The 15,258-nt window shown below is 45.8% G+C and overlaps 2 protein-coding genes across 2 annotated transcripts in view; one reads left to right on the top strand and one right to left on the bottom strand.

Annotated features, from left to right (window-relative positions):
- Nucleotides 1-15,258, bottom strand: part of LOC139753410 (pyrokinin-1 receptor-like) — a 432,787-nt gene that overhangs the window by 144,342 nt on the left and 273,187 nt on the right.
- Nucleotides 1-15,258, top strand: part of LOC139753407 (protein Star-like) — a 37,859-nt gene that overhangs the window by 21,773 nt on the left and 828 nt on the right. The gene's annotated exons all lie outside the window — the stretch shown is intronic.

The raw sequence follows: 15,258 nt of genomic DNA, 5'->3' as shown, positions 1-15,258 counted from the left end.
CTGTTCTTAACGCTACCTCGCTAACGCGGGAAATGGCGAATAGTATGAAAAAAAAAAAAGAGAAAGAATATTGTCAAGAGTCTATAGAAGTGTTATAGCTTGTGATGTCCGTCTGACTCTCGTTCCGAGGCTCGTGTTTTCGTCCTTCAAGGGTATAACGCGCCGAGTAGATGAAAGTTGAATAGACTGTTATATCGAAGACTTAAAAGTGTCGTCGGTCAGTCTAGGACCGGCGCGTCTCTCCCTGATTTGAAGATCTAACGAAAACATTCTGATCTCGCTGTGACAGTGGGTAGGGTTTTTCTCACCGTAGCTTAATCTATCGAAGGACTTACGTTAAAAGTACGTACACACACACACACACACACGTGCCGGCGTCTCGAACTTCAATTTTCACAGAAGTGAAGGGCCTTCGAAGGTGCCCCACATACCTACACCACCATCGTGAACGTGGCTTACATCACAGCCGGGCGGTTAGATAATTAAATTTTCTTTTTTTCTTTTTCTTTTTTTTTACCTTCGAACAAACCGCGACAGCGGGAAAAAAAGGGGGGGGAGGGAAAAAAAGTGTGAGGAACTTTTTGGATATAAGAAAAGCGGAAAGTTGTGGGGGTAAAGTTTCAAGTTTTGTCTCACATTCTCAAGTTGCCGGACTTAAAGGGGATGGATAAATTATATCCCCAGAGACGAAATGCTTTTTCTTGGGACGACACCTAAGTATATATGCATATATATATATGTGTGTGGCTTTCCTTCATTCGTTCACTCGGCTCGCAGTAACCACCGACAGCAGTATTGGTTTCGTCTTTGTTAGAGAGAGAGAGAGAGAGAGAGAGAGAGAGAGAGAGAGAGAGAGAGAGAGAGAGAGAGAGAGAGAGAGTACTCGACAAATGAACAAATTTGCAATGGATAAACCTTGGCCGTGGGGTGTCCACGCACACACACACACACCTCGCACAACTCATTTACTCTTAACTCCCTAATCACTCCCTGCGGTATGCGGTAGCCTTGCCCTTTTGGGTAAAATACTCTTTTGAATATATATATGCTAAAATTCTCTCTCTCTCTCTCTCTCTCTCTCTCTCTCTCTCTCTCTCTCTCTCAGTACTAAAAATATAATTGGTCCCTCAAGAAGCCAGAATGGCCCACTAGCGACTCCACGTAAGGCGATAAAAGAGAGAGAGAGAGAGAGAGAGAGAGAGAGAGAGAGAGAGAGAGAGAGAGAGAGAGAGAGAGCCATTCCCCCCCTCTCTCTCTCTATCTATCTCCTGTTTTTCTTTCATTCCTCGCCCCCGTCTTCCTCCCCCCCCCCCCCCCCCCCCCCCCCCCCACACACACACACACACACACACACACACACACACACACACACACACACAGAATGACCCGACCCCGGGGCCACCACCCACTGTGTGCTTTCCCCTCAATGTGCCACGTCGGCAGAGGCATTCAAGGTAATTACTTCCTTAACAGTGAAGGCGAATCCTTTGATTACAGACGCCCTTGTGGGTTTTTGCCACGAGAATATGTACAGCCATGCAAAATGATCACCGTAAGTACACCCGAATTGGAGGTGGAAAGATGGAGTGAAAAAGATTTTGAGTGATCGGGGCCTGATCATGCAGGAGGGTGAAAGGCGTGCAAGGAATAGAGTGAATTGGAACGATGTGGTATACCGGGATCGATGTGCTGTCAATGGATTGAACCAGGGCATGTGAAGCGTCTGGGGTAAACCATGGAAAGTTCTGTGGGGCCTGGGTGTGGAAAGGGAGCTGTGGTTTCGGGCATTATTACATGACAGCTAGAGACTGAGTGTGAACGAATGTGGACTTTGTTGTCCTTTCCTTGCGCTACCTCGCGCACATGCGGGGGAGGGGGTTGTTATTTCATGTGCGGCGGGGTGGCGATGGGAATGAATAAAGGCAGACAGTATGAATTATGTACATGTGTATATATGTATAAGTCTGTGTTTGTATATATATGTATACGTTAAGATGTATAGGTATGTATATTTGCGTGTGTGGACGTGTATATATATACATGTGTATGTGGGTGGGTTGGGCCATTCTTTCGTCTGTTTCCTTGCGCTACCTCGCTAACGCGGGAGACAGACAGCGACAAAGCAAAATAAATAAATAAGTAAATGAATATATTATCCCTGGGGATAGGGGAGAAAGAATACTTCCCACGTATTCCCTGCGTGTCGTAGAAGGCGACTAAAAGGGGAGGGAGCGGGGGGCTGGAAATCCTCCCCTCGTTTTTTTTTTAATTTTCCAAAAGAAGGAACAGAGAATTGGGCCAGGTGAGGGTATTCCCTCAAAGGCCCAGTCCTCTGTTCTTAACGCTACCTGGCTAATGCGGGAAATGGCGAATAGTTTGAAAGAAAGATATATATTTTTTTTTTTTTTTTTTTTTTTTTATACCTCGTCGCTGTCTCCCGCGTTTGCGAGGTAGCGCAAGGAAACAGACGAAAGAAATGGCCCAACCCCCCCCCATACACATGTACATACACACGTCCACACACGCAAATATACATACCTACACAGCCTTCCATGGTTCACCCCGGACGCTTCACATGCCTTGATTCAATCCACTGACAGCACGTCAACCCCTGTATACCACATCGCTCCAATTCACTCTATTCCTTGCCCTCCTTTCACCCTCCTGCATGTTCAGGCCCCGATCACACAAAATCCTTTTCACTCCATCTTTCCACCTCCAATTTGGTCTCCCTCTTCTCCTCGTTCCCTCCACCTCCGACACATATATCCTCCTGGTCAATCTTTCCTCACTCATTCCCTCCATGCGCCCAAACCATTTCAAAACACCCTCTTCTGCTCTCTCAACCACGCTCTTTTTATTTCCACACATCTCTCCTACCCCCACGTTACTTACTCGATCAAACCACCTCACACCACACACTGTCCTCAAACATCTCATTTCCAGCACATCCATCCTCCTGCGCACAACTCTATCCATAGCCCACGCCTCGCAACCATACAACATTGTTGGAACCACTATTCCTTCAAACATACCCATTTTTGCTTTCCGGGATAATGTTCTCGACTTCCACACATTTTTCAAGGCTCCCAAAATTTTCGCCCCCTCCCCCACCCTATGATCCACCTCCGCTTCCATGGTTCCATCCGCTGACAGATCCACTCCCAGATATCTAAAACACTTCACTTCCTCCAGTTTTTCTCCATTCAAACTCACCTCCCAATTGACTTGACCCTCAACCCTACTGTACCTAATAACCCTGCTCTTATTCACATTTACTCTTAACTTTCTTCTTCCACACACTTTACCAAACTCCGTCACCAGCTTCTGCAGTTTCTCACATGAATCCGCCACCAGCGCTGTATCATCAGCGAACAACAACTGACTCACTTCCCAAGCTCTCTCATCCCCAACAGACTTCATACTTGCCCCTCTTTCCAAGACTCTTGCATTTACCTCCCTAACAACCCCATCCATAAACAAATTAAACAACCATGGAGACATCACACACCCCTGCCGCAAACCTACATTCACTGAGAACCAATCACTTTCCTCTCTTCCTACACGTACACATGCCTTACATCCTCGATAAAAACTTTTCACTGCTTCTAACAACTTGCCTCCCACACCATATACTCTCAATACCTTCCACAGAGCATCTCCATCAACTCTATCATATGCCTTCTCCAGATCCATAAATGCTACATACAAATCCATTTGCTTTTCTAAGTATTTCTCACATACATTCCTCAAAGCAAACACCTGATCCACACATCCTCTACCACTTCTGAAACCACACTGCTCTTCCCCAATCTGATGCTCTGTACATGCCTTCACCCTCTCAATCAATACCCTCCCATATAATTTACCAGGAATACTCAACAAACTTATACCTCTGTAATTTGAGCACTCACTCTTATCCCCTTTGCCTTTGTACAATGGCACTATGCACGCATTCCGCCAATCCTCAGGCACCTCACCATGAGTCATACATACATTAAATAACCTTACCAACCAGTCAACAATACAGTCACCCCCTTTTTTAATAAATTCTACTGCAATACCATCCAAACCTGCTGCCTTGCCGGCTTTCATCTTCCGCAAAGCTTTTACTACCTCTTCTCTGTTTACCAAATCATTTTCCCTAACCCTCTCACTTTGCACACCACCTCGACCCAAACACCCTATATCTGCCACTCTGTCATCAAACACATTCAACAAACCTTCAAAATACTCATTCCATCTCCTTCTCACATCACCACTACTTGTTATCACCTCCCCATTTACGCCCTTCACTGAAGTTCCCATTTGCTCCCTTGTCTTACGCACCCTATTTACCTCCTTCCAGAACATCTTTTTATTCTCCCTAAAATTTAATGATACTCTCTCACCCCAACTCTCATTTGCCCTTTTTTTCACCTCTTGCACCTTTCTCTTGACCTCCTGCCTCTTTCTTTTATACTTCTCCCACTCAATTGCATTTTTTCCCTGCAAAAATCGTCCAAATGCCTCTCTCTTCTCTTTCACTAATACTCTTACTTCTTCATCCCACCACTCACTACCCTTTCTAAACAGCCCACCTCCCACTCTTCTCATGCCACAAGCATCTTTTGCGCAATCCATCACTGATTCCCTAAATACATCCCATTCCTCCCCCACTCCCCTTACTTCCATTGTTCTCACCTTTTTCCATTCTGTACACAGTCTCTCCTGATACTTCCTCACACAGGTCTCCTTCCCAAGCTCACTTACTCTCACCACCTTCTTCACCCCAACATTCACTCTTCTTTTCTGAAAACCCATACTAATCTTCACCTTAGCCTCCACAAGATAATGATCAGACATCCCTCCAGTTGCACCTCTCAGCACATTGACATCCAAAAGTCTCTCTTTCGCACGCCTGTCAATTAACACGTAATCCAATAACGCTCTCTGGCCATCTCTCCTACTTACATAAGTATACTTATGTATATCTCGCTTTTTAAACCAGGTATTCCCAATCATCAGTCCTTTTTCAGCACATAAATCTACAAGCTCTTCACCATTTCCATTTACAACACTGAACACCCAATGCATACCAATTATTCCCTCAACTGCCACATTACTCACCTTTGCATTCAAATCACCCATCACTATAACCCGGTCTCGTGCATCAAAACCGCTAACACACTCATTTAGCTGCTCCCAAAACACTTGCCTCTCATGATCTTTCTTCTCATGCCCAGGTGCATATGCACCAATAATCACCCACCTCTCTCCATCAACTTTCAATTTTACCCATATTAATCGAGAATTTACTTTCTTACATTCTATCACATACTCCCACAACTCCTGTTTCAGGAGTATTGCTACTCCCCTTGCTCTTGTCCTCTCACTAACCCCTGACTTCACTCCCCAGACATTTCCAAACCACTCTTCCCCTTTACCCTTGAGCTTCGTTTCACTCAGAGCCAAAACATCCAGGTTCCTTTCCTCAAACGTACTACCTATCTCTCCTTTTTTCACATCTTGGTTACATCCACACACATTTAGGCACCCCACTCTGAGCCTTCGAGGAGGATGAGCACTCCCCGCGTGACTCCTTCTTCTGTTTCCCATTTTAGAAAGTTAATACAAGGAGGGGAGGATATATATATATATATATATATATATATATATATATATATATATATATATATATATATATATATATATATATATATAGAATCCTGCTGAGGTCCACATCGGAATGAGAAGGAAATTGAAGATGGGATGGGGGAACTGTTGTCAGATCTCCTCTCTAATTACTACTGACCTCACTCCTCGGAAACTTTTATATTTTGTGAATATGATTAAAAGTTTAATGAGAGTTTGTATGGCAGCGGGGGAGGGAGGGAGGGTGAGGTAGGTGGTAAGGGGAGGAGGGAGTGGCTGAGTTTGTAGTAGTAATGAGAAACGACGTGATTGGTTGAACGCCCTCGTTTGGCACAAAAGAGCGCAACGACCATAGTATCTGCATATTAATATATCTATCTATCTATCTATCTATCTATATATATATATATATATATATATATATAGATAGATAGATAGATAGATATATGTGCGTGTGTTTGTGTGGGACACCGTGTGGAGAGGGGCGTCCCCTGAAGATTCGAGGTTGACCTTGGGGTAGGCTTATGGAGGATGACGTACGTGGGGAGGGATAGCGTTTGCCAGACGTCCGGGGAAGCCGAGGGGGGGTCATCCCGTCGAGGATGACCTTGGGAAGAGAGAAATGGCTGATGGGGATGACACCCGGTGAGACTGGTGAAAATGTGACCTCGGCAGGATCATCCGGGGCTACGTGACCTGCACGAGAATGACCTGCAGGCTCACGCGCCGCCTGCAGGACCTCTCTCTCTCTCTCTCTCTCTCTCTCTCTCTCTATATATATATATATATATATATATATATATATATATATATATATATATATATATATGTATATATATATATATATATATATATATATATATATATATATATATATATATATATATATATATATATGTGTGTGTGTGTGTGTGTGTTTAACAGCTTTAGTGATATACACCAATCATTATGGAACATTCGTTTCCGCTTCACCAACTCCCTAAAACCATGACACGTGTGTGTGTAACAGTAACATTTTCTCTACCTGGAAAAGCGTATTTTTAATTCATTCCATCGAAAAAGAGTATTAACAAAAACTCTTCCATGGGTATTGGTCTAAGCTGCTTTATGTTATAAATTTTTATAAATATCATAAATTGTCTCGTCTCATAATTTTTTTTTTTTGTATAACATCTGTGTTCTGTTTTATGATCATAATTTGGCTGGTTCTATATAACATCTGTGTTCTGTTTTATGGTCATAATTTGGCTGGTTCTAGATAACATCTGTGTTCTGTTTTATGATCATAATTTAGCTGGTTCTATATAACATGTGTTCTGTTTTATGATCACAATTTGGCTGGTTCTATATAACATCGATGTTCAGTTTTATGATCATAATTTGACTGGTTCTATATAACATCTGTGTTCAGTTTTATGATCATAATTTAGCTGGTTCTATATAACATCTGTGTTCAGTTTTATGATCATAATTTGGCTGGTTCTGTATAACATCTGTGTTCAGTTTTATGATCATAATTTAGCTGGTTCTGTATAACATCTGTGTTCAGTTTTATGATCATAATTTGGCTGGTTCTGTATAACATCGGTGTTCAGTTTTATGATCATAATTTGACTGGTTCTATATAACATCGGTGTTCAGTTTGATGATCATAATTTAGCTGGTTCTATATAACATCTGTGTTCAGTTTTATGATCATAATTTGGCTGGTTCTATATAACATCGGTGTTCAGTTTTATGTTCACAATCAGGATGCTTCTACGTAACATCTGTGTTGTTCACTTTTATGAGAACTCGACCAATGTCAGCAGTTTAACGTAACATCCACAATAACTCGAAAACCATCACCAAGAACTCTCATTAAGATACAACATGTCTTGCATTACACCACTCTTTGGCCTCGACCTTTACGTCACTGACCAGAGGTCGCGTTTCTTCCCCTTGGAGACGTGCTCGAGACACGGAGGAAACGAACACGAGGAGAGTGCTTTTTCGAGCGAGGCAGGTAATCATCCCCAGAGAGAGAGAGAGAGAGAAGTTGGGGGTTAAGGTTGACGGGAGGGTTAGAGGAGACAAAGCTGGAGTATTTGTGTATATGTTGAGAGGGAAGCTCGACCGGACCCAAAGGCTGGGAGTGGATGGTTAGGTAAGGTTATACGCGAAAAGGCATCATCCTTACGATGAGTCTAATACTCAAGAGCATTATCAAATAGGCTCGAAGGTGTCTGAAACCTTATATAGAAATTGGATGAACGATGAGGAAAGAGTGCGGGTGGGGTAAGGGAGTGAGAGGAGAGAGGGCAGGGTCGTCGTACTCAGGCTAGGGAGTAGGGAGAGAAGGCAGGATCGTCACACAGGCCAGCCAGGGAGAGAGGACAGGCCCCCCCTCACACCGACCTGCCATGGAGAGAGGGCACAGGCCCCTCACACTGGCTGGCCAGGGAGGGAACGTTTTCTTTTTTTTTTTTTCTGCTAATTGGTTGGTCTGAAGGGGAGGCTAAAGAGCTTGCAGAGGGGAAGGTACAGTTTAGGAACAGATAGCTATATAGTGTCCAGGGTGTAGGGTTCACTGAGGTGTGTGTGTGTGTGTGTGTGTGGATGGTGCGCTGGAAACGAGTGCTGGAGGCCTTATAGTCATACCCCAGGATGAACTGAGGATGTGTACGTCTGAGTACGTTCCTTGATCTCTATTTGAGGAGGGAAATTAGCCGAGCTTAACGCTACGCGGTTCATTGTGTGTCCCGATGGATGGCTGGAGGCTTTAGCTTCCGGTCTCCGTTGGCACCAAATGCATCAGCTCTTCCCTCGTTAGTTGGCGAAATAATCCTCTCGATTCTCCTCCATCCATCAAGGGCTATTCAACACACACACACACACACACACACACACACACACTGGGCCTCCTCCACCTGGACCTCATCCGAACAGCTCGGAGGAAAGCTATGCGCCCCCACACACCCGCCACCATTACCTTCGACAACTTGAAAACCCCTTCGTCACCCGAGTTATACAAAGTCGTCACCGCTGCTGCAACTGGCTGGTTGCTCCCTGTCTCGCACAGGCCACGACTCAAGATCAGCCTCAGCCCAGCCACTGTAGACATCATCAACATCCAGTAAATGCACGTATGTTTAAGGTCTGTCTCTGGTTAACCTCCCACACCCCTCTCTCTCTCAAAGCCCTACACTCTTCATATTCCCTGTATTTTCTCAATATTTTTAGCCTTTATTGGCAGTTGATTCACTATGATTATTAATATCACCCATCGTCAATAGGATGCAAAAGTTATGGTCAAGACAACCATACATAACACAGCGTATACAGAATTGCGTTGCCTTTTACTGGACACTTAAAACCTCGTCTCTCTCCGTCTGGTCTCGGCGTCATGATACAGACTTGAAGGACACACACACACGCGCGCTCTCTCTCTCTCGGCACCCCTGTTCTACCCTACCTCACGTTGATTTATTACCGTCATCCCACACTATATTCATAACATTTAATACACCCTGTCGGGAGGGGTTGGTGTCTGCGGAATAATGATGTTATGGGAAGCTTTTGTGGAGCGAGTCGGGCTCCATTAACGACCGTCAAAATCAGTACGTCCAGTGTAGTAGGCTGGACGGAAACAAAAGGTTAATGACGTGTTTTATTCACACGGGCGCACAGTGGGTGTGGGTGATTTGAAAAGATAATCAAGTGTGGGTTTATGTGTGTATAACTGTGTGTGGGTTCATAATTACCATATGATTACTACTTGTGTGTGTGTGTGTAATTACTATTTGACTACTAGTTGTGTGTTACGGGGAGAGTAACTGTGTGTGAGTGTGGGTGCATAATTACCATATGATTACTACTATATGTGTATGTGTGTGTGTAATTACTATATAACTACCAGTTGTGTGTTACGGGGAGAGAAGTTTACACTCGTGTTGGCCCCGTCTCTTAACCATGTGTATTTGTATCACTTCTTGACGCTTGTGTGTGTGTGTGTGTGTACGAGTCTGTGTTAGGATATTCGTTTCCTACACGAAATTAGAAATATATTCCATATGGTCTCTGATTAAAAAGTATGTTCCCTCGAAGTGTGTTATCACCAACAGGAATACATTTCACCTCCACACCAAACAGACAGTAACTGTGGGGAGCAGGTCACACCCCCGACGAAAATCAGTGATGTCATAGCGAAGGTTGAGGTCTGCTCGCGTCGTACGTTATGTTAGGACGTTTCGTAACTCTTCGTTATATCCTTTTCCCCTCCATTGTTACCCCCCCCTCCCCCACCTCCCACCCAACCAACCAAAATTCAGTCCTTAAAAAGGAACTTCTATTGGGAGAAATTTACGTTTAAAAGAAATACCGTTCTGTTTTTGAGTGTTTGTGCCGTAATTTTTTTTGCCCTGAATATTTATACGTATCCTTGCCTCTGGCGTTGTACGTTCCACGCTTCATCTATTAGTACAAAATGCACGTCTGTTGGAATCCCATATCCTTGTACGTGTCTTATGAACGAGATGGGGGCGCTGGTGGAGGACGAGTGTGGAGGTCGTGGTCTTGCGCCACACTTCTAGGTGTGTCGACCGAAGGAGCCAGTCATGGAGGAGAAGGAGGAGGAGGAGTCCTCTTTGCGTGGGGGGTTCGTGGCGGTGTGGCGAGCGAGAGGTGTGGGGGAGGGTTTCAAGAATGGGATTTAGAAAAGGAGGAGGGTTATAGGTCCCTTTTTTTTTGCCCCTTCAACGCGACAGAACGACCCTGGAGTAAGAAGGTGAGACTCTCGAGTGTTACGGTACGACCCTTGAATATGACGGTACGACCATTGAGCATGGCGTTACGACACATGAGTACGATGGTTCGACACTTGGGTATGACGTCTGACGACACGACCCTTGAGCTTACGACGGTACGACCCTTGTATAAGACGGAAAGACCGACCGAACCCCCCCCCCCCCCCCCCCGACTACTACGGTAAGACCCTTGAGCGCACGACGGTACGACCCTTGAGCGCACGACGGCACGACTCACCGACATTGTCCAACTCGCTGAATCAATGAAAGTTACTTTTAAAGCACATACGTGTTTTCCAGTGCAATGAAGAAAAAAAAAAATTGAAGAAAAAAAAAATATATATATATCGCGTTTGAAAAAGCTGTTTGGTTAGGAAGGGAAATGGAGTTTTATCTGGCTGGTACTGTGGCCCACTAGGAAAGACTGTCCCAGGTGATATAGAGGGTCGTAAAAATAGAAGAAAAAAAAAAACAATTTACAGAAATCCGTTCGAGGGTAATGCTTATGATGGCGGAGGTTGTAAAGTGGTATTGAGCGCCGCCGCTCTCCTGAACACATGCAGGGCCTCGCTCAGGGTTCTGGCGAGGGTTGAAGGCTTAGGTTCCTTGAGCACGACGGGGCAGCTCTTGAGCACGACAGTGTGATCCCTGAGCACGATGGTGAGATCCTTGAGAACCACGGTACGATCCTTGAGCACGACTGTAAGGCCCTTGAACACAACGGTGCGGTCCTTGAGCACGACGGTGCGGCCCTTAAGAACGACGATGTGGCCCTTGAGAACGATGGTGCGGCCCTTGAGAACGATGGTGCGGCCCTTGAGCACGACGGTGCGGCCCTTGAGCACGACGGTGCGGCCCTTGAGCACGACGGCGCGGCCCTTGAGCACGACGGCGCGGCCCTTGAATATATAACACTTATGAATATATACGACCACAACCCATAGTTATGAATACATAACAGTTATGAATATATATACGACCATAACCCAAAGTTATGAATATGTAACAGTTATGAATACGACCATAATTCAGCCAGAGAGAGAGAGAGGCAAATGGGGTTGATCATTCGGCCTGGATGGCTTTCGTATTTACAGAGAGCAAGGTGAGGGAGCTTGCATAGTGATCACCACCCGTGAGTACACGATTAATCGGGTGACGTATTGTGTTGCTGAGGTAATGGCTGTTTTCCGTTTTAGCGGCCCAAGGGGAAATTACGAGGGAGGAATAAACGAGTAGTTTCAAGGCAGTGGGTGACTTCCCTTAAAGGAATACATTGGGGTAAGTCTTTGAGTGTGTGTGTGTGTGTATGTGTGTGTGTGTGAGGGTGTAGGAGGGATTACAGTGTACTGTAGGGTACGTCAACACTGGGAAGGGTTTGTGGACTCCGGGATAAAGGATCACAGGAAGAAATGTAAGAGTCTGCAACACTTGGTCTCCTTATAGACTGGTACTGTTGACTAGCACAGTGTAGGCAAGATATACTAAGGGAAAAGTAAGAGTATTTTACTTGTACTCGACTTCTGTATGATGTGCAGTTTAGATTTAGAGGTGGAAGCTCGTGTCTTTCTAACCTAAATGGTTTCTATAAGAGAATCAAGGAAAGAAGATTGAGGAAAAAAGAAAAGACTATCGAGGAAAGAGAGGGATATACTGATTGTTTACATTTAGATTTGGGAAAGCATTTGATGCGGCGTTACATGAAGCTGAACAATATCCCAGGGGACAGGTGCCACTATGGATGAAGAGGTGTTCAAGTGTAAGATTGGGTGGATGTTGGTAGTGGAGTACCACAAGGATAGGTCTCGGGGCTCGCATTATTCTTAGTATCACGACCCCACGAGAGAGAATACAGTTATAAATCAGTAGGTTTGTGGATGCGAAATTATAAGACATATCTCGATGTGTAAGACTTTGGAACATTGTTAAGAGGATCTGAATGCTCTTGCAGGATGCAGTGAGGACACGGTGGAGGATGAGAGGAGATCAGGACGACCTCTGTGGAACTATAAGGTCAGCTGGGGAGAGACAAAGGACAGACACGTTGAGTAATATCTTGAGATGGGAGTACAAAAACACTTCATCGTGGCATAGACACGACGGTGAATAGTACCTGAGAACAATCTGTGCATCACTGGCTAACGAGGGGATATCTTCCAGGTAAATGAATGCAGGAATATTGAAGAATGGTTGATTAAATTCATGATGGCAGTGTCAGCTCGGCAACAAGTGTCTGAATAGACGAAGTAATTTGATATGAATAGACATATTTCTGTTCCAAAGCTGGGGCGCACAGGATCAGTTGGGACATATGGGGGAATGTTGATAAATAAAAAAAGGGAGATTCGGATGTCAGGAAATTATTATTGGTGGAATAACTGACATTTGTGATTCATTAAGAGAGAATGTAACGCATGTAGGGAATGTGGGTCTCCTAAAACCTCCTAAAAGCTGGACCGATATGTCTTCTTTGAGGGTCTTGACGAATATGAGTATCTGCCCAGCTTATCCTAGGTTCAAGGAATTACACACACACACACACACACACACACACACACCTTCGTCCTTCAAGTAAAATCGGTCAAACTATAAACGTCATGTAACGCCATAACCTCTGGAATTCATTATCTCGACAATCATCTCACGTGGTAAAATCCACAAAAAAAACCGAAAGATAATGAAAAAAAGAGAGAGACGCCGGGAGTGCGCGCGCAGGGTCAGGCGAATACTTCGTAAAGATTTGAAGTTTGTTTGGGTTCTGCACTTCGTTGTGGCTGTGAGAGTAAAGGATTTTGAAAACATTGATCTTATTGAGAGATTGGGCTATACGTTTTATATGTGTGTGTGTGTGTGTGTGTGTGTGTGTGTGTGTGTGTGTATTCAATTTAAAATGAGACCAAATATAGTTTTTACCCATTTTTCTTATTATTAGCCCTTGGACAATGCTACAATAATCATTATTTTCTTAACAAAAACATTCCATAGATTCAAAAAGTTTGAAATTCCCTGTCTTAGACCACTGCACATACCACTGGTGTTCCCTAGACCACTGCACATACCCCTGGTGTTCCCCAGACCACCGCACATACCACTGGTGTTTCCTGGACCACTGCACATACCCCTGGTGTTCCCCAGACCACTGCACATACCCCTGGTGTTCCCCAGACCACTGCACATACCACTGGTGTTCCCTGGACCACTGTACATACCACTGGTGTTCCCTAGACCACTGCACATACCCCTGGTGTTCCCTGGACCACTGTACATACCACTGGTGTTCCCTAGACCACTGCACATACCCCTGGTGTTCCCTGGACCACTGTACATACCACTGGTGTTCCACAGACCACTGCACATACCCCTGGTGTTCCCCAGACCACTGCACATACCCCTGGTGTTCCCTGGACCACTGCACATACCCCTGGTGTTCCCCAGACCACTGCACATACCACTGGTGTTCCCTGGACCACTGCACATACCCCTGGTGTTCCCCAGACCACTGCACATACCACTGGTGTTCCCCAGACCACTGCACATACCCCTGGTGTTCCCCAGACCACTGCACATACCACTGGTGTTCCCTGGACCACTGTACATACCACTGGTGTTCCACAGACCACTGCACATACCCCTGGTGTTCCCCAGACCACTGCACATACCCCTGGTGTTCCCTGGACCACTGCACATACCCCTGGTGTTCCCTGGACCACTGTACATACCACTGGTGTTCCACAGACCACTGTACATACCCCTGGTGTTCCACAGACCACTGCACATACCCCTGGTGTTCCCCAGACCACTGCACATACCCCTGGTGTTCCCCAGACCACTGTACATACCCCTGGTGTTCCACAGACCACTGCACATACCCCTGGTGTTCCCCAGACCACTGCACATACCCCTGGTGTTCCACAGACAACTGCACATACCCCAGGTGTTCCCCAGACCACTGCACATACCCCAGGTGTTCCCCAGACCACTACACATACCCCTGGTGTTCCCCAGACCACTGTACATACCCCTGGTGTTCCCCAGACCACTCCACATACCCCTGGTGTTCCACAGACCACTGCACATACCCCTGGTGTTCCCCAGACCACTGCACATACCCCTGGTGTCCCCTGGACCACTGCACATACCCCTGGTGTTCCCCAGACCACTGCACATACCCCTGGTGTCCCCTGGACCACTGTACATACCCCTGGTGTTCCCTAGACCACTGTACATACCCTTGGCGTTCCCTAGACCACTGTACATACCCTTGGCGTTCCCTAGACCACTGTACATACCCCTGGTGTTCCCCAGACCACTGCACATACCCCTGGTGTTCCCTAAATCACTGTACATACCGCTGGTGTTCCACAGACCACTGTACATACCTTTGGCGTTCCCTAGACCACTGTACATATCCCTGGTGTTCCTAGAACACAGTACATAACCCTGGTGTTCCTAGAACACAGTACATAACCCTGGTGTTCCTAGAACACAGTACATAACCCTGGTGTTCCTAGAACACAATACATACCCCAGGTGTTCCCCAGACCACTGCACATACCCCTGGTGTTCCCTAAATCACTGCACATACCCCTGGTGTTCCCCAGACCACTGTACATACCCCTGGTGTTCCACAGACCACTCCACATACCCCTGGTGTTCCCCAGACCACTACACATACCCCTGGTGTTCCCCAGACCACTACACATACCCCTGGTGTTCCCCAGACCACTCCACATACCCCTGGTGTTCCCCAGACCACTACACATACCCCTGGTGTTCCCAGACCACTACACATACCCCTGGTGTTCCCCAGACCACTACACATACCCCTGGTGTTCCCCAGACC

This window comes from Panulirus ornatus, chromosome 14, assembly GCF_036320965.1.
Source record: "Panulirus ornatus isolate Po-2019 chromosome 14, ASM3632096v1, whole genome shotgun sequence".
Taxonomy (NCBI): domain Eukaryota; kingdom Metazoa; phylum Arthropoda; class Malacostraca; order Decapoda; family Palinuridae; genus Panulirus; species Panulirus ornatus.
The sequence above is the reverse complement of the archived record's forward strand: the minus strand, read 5'-3'. Positions and strand labels throughout refer to the sequence as shown.